The sequence below is a fragment of the Lupinus angustifolius genome, unplaced genomic scaffold (genome assembly GCF_001865875.1).
Source record: "Lupinus angustifolius cultivar Tanjil unplaced genomic scaffold, LupAngTanjil_v1.0 Scaffold_327, whole genome shotgun sequence".
NCBI lineage: Eukaryota > Viridiplantae > Streptophyta > Magnoliopsida > Fabales > Fabaceae > Lupinus > Lupinus angustifolius.
In genome coordinates this window covers 463,693-466,706 of record NW_017727734.1, presented here as the reverse complement: position 1 = coordinate 466,706, position 3,014 = coordinate 463,693, and positions in this window count along the sequence as shown.

Sequence of the window (3,014 nt, the reverse complement as noted above, 5' to 3'; positions counted from 1 at the left end):
TTAGAAGAAGGATATTTGCTTAATTATATACCCATCATTTATAAAAGAAAATAAATATTTATTATTATTATTTAAAATAAAAAACTAATAAGTTAATAATTGTATAGTGATATAAAAAATACTTATCACCATAAAAGCTATATAAACATGAAAAAAAAGATGAAAAGAATGGGCATAACTACATCTCCCAATAGAAAGGAGAAGGGGTTCACCACAAATTTCTCTCCACGTATGATATCTGAAAGTTTTGAGGAGAATCTCTCTAATTCATGTCTCCAATCAATTAAATCATTTTATTTTTTAGAATCAAATATGTTATTAATTGAATTTATTATAAAATTTGAATATTAGATATAATATAGCTTCCAAATTATCTAGAAATATCTCATCAAAACATTATAAAGTCTCAAAATAGTATTGTTATACTTATATTGATTCGACTTAAAATTGTGGTATCCAAATTGCTTTTGTTTGGTAAAAATCTCATGGAGATTTTATAAAAATCCTAAAACTCTATGGCATAACCCACTTATAAGTATAAAACATATTACTTGACTTTTATGGAGTCTAAGTGACTAGAATGTTTTATTATTATTTTTATATAAGAAATGAAAATCGAAGAGTAATCACATTTTTTTTATAGAAAAATAGAATCTTTCAATTACTAGGCTAATAAGTGTTTATCAAGTGACTTCAAACTATTTTTTTATTTAAAAAGGTAAAAACAATGAGAAACAAGTGAAAATTGAGTCATTTGTTATCCTTAACTTATTATGATGTAATTATTAGTGTATTTTAAAATGCAACTCAACCAAATTGATATTAAATTAATTTGATCTCGTTTGCTTATTTTTATATTTCAAACTTAATTTATTCATTGATCAAATTTTGATGAAATCAATTCTCAAAAGATTTAAATATTTTTATCGTAGTGAATTATGTAACTAAATCAAACTGATAGCAAATTTATTTGATTTAATATAATTTGCTTATTTTATATTGCAATTCTTAATTTATTTTTTGATCAAATTTTGATGTAAGAAAATCTCTAATGATTCAGACATTTTAATTAGTTATTTTTTATATACTCTTAAGGTTTATATTTTTGTTATTTTTTAGTAAAATTAGGTGTTCATACACTTCAGGTAGCAAATATATGAATATTGTGTTAAATGAGGGAACACAATAGACAATATAAGATTAGAAATGAAAATACTATTCGAGAAAATGTGAGTAGCGCCTATTATGGAAAAGATGATAGTATCGTGTCTTAGGTGATTTAGGCATTTGTGAAGAAAACTAGTAGAAACCCTATAGCGATAGTAGACCGAGTTCCTAAAAATTGAGGATACAAAAAAATCAAAGGGAAAATGATAAATTAAGACTTAGAAATTAATGATGTATCAATAATCATAATTTATTATATAATATTATAGTATCATTTGACCCATATAATCGATATGTGAGATAAAAACTTAGTTGTTTTTTTTGTAGTTAAGCAATACAATTGAAATATTGATTATGACCAATATTAAGTTTTAACTTTTAAGCACGTGTTGATTTATGTTTTATTACATTTAATACTTAATCAAATAACATTAGTAAAGTTGATAAATTTTCTTATTTAAATTAATGCATTAAGTACGTCACACAATATATATTTCTTTCTTCATGTTATCCATATTATTGGTGTCATTGTTTTGGAGCTCCACATTAGGTAACATAATAAATTTAATATGATACTTAAATCATGAAACTCTCTTATTTAATAGACTAGTCTTTTGTGTAAATTACACTGACATCGCCTGAGTTTTAGGGAAATTACACAAATCAGCCCTTACTTTTTTACACCTACCCAAACCCCCTAATTTTTATACTTTCATTACACTATTCACTTCTGAATGAAAAATAAGTGTAATCTTTTAAACAAAAATGTGATGAATATAATTTAGTTAAACAAAACATGGTATATTGTGGAGACAAAACCAAATAATATATGAGTCAATACATTTATATTATTTTTGGTTCATTACGCCATAGTATAAGAGCGATTTAAACACTATCTCTTTAGAATTGTTGATGTATTTTGTAAACAAAAATAATAAAGATACATTGATTTGTATATTATTTGGACTTGTCTACATAATATACGATGTTTTGTTTAACTACCTGTAGGCTGGATTAAGGTATATTACTGAACATTGATGGGTGAGTGAAGCCACCAAAAGAGAAAATGCTACTACCATCAAGTCAGTATCGATAGAATGAAAGCTGTCATGGACGTCAGCCCTTAAAGGGGATGACAACGTTTGGAGTCCCACAATGTGTAGCATAATATACTCAATATGATATTGTTGAAAGGGTAATTCAATGTTTATTTTTATTTGGGAGTTTTCTGCTCTCAACAAATCGTCCTGACAACAATGTCAATTTGTTAAAGATTAATACTCTCTTTTTCGTTATGTTCTTTTTGTTTGATTAAGTAAGAGAACTCAGTTTTATTCTTTGTTCGCCATCTCGGCTTTGTTGAAATAAATTCCAACGCCGGTATAATGGTTTCAAGAATATTCCAGTTACAACTTACTTTCTTAATAATCTTGTGAATAAGTCATTCCTTCTTTGTCCCATCTCGGCTTTGTTAAAATAAATTCTATCGCCGGTATAATGGTATCGAAGCAATTACCTATTACATAATTATTAAGTACCTTTGAATACCATCTCGATTTTGTGGAATAAATTCCAACATCGGTTTAATGGTATTCTAATATATAAAAGTGATGAATAATTAGTTGTTAGATAGAAATAAAAAAATAAAGAACAAAAGAATAATAAATTTTGTGACCTTTTATTTATTTACTCCCTTTCGGGTTCATTTTATTAACAAACAAAACTTCTTCCTTAAGGAAGGTTGGTATTAAAGAATAAAATGCGGAAAGTAAATAACAATAAATAAAAGTTAGTAAGTTAGTTTCATCACTTTTGTATATTAAAAGGTATTTTCAACAAATAAATTT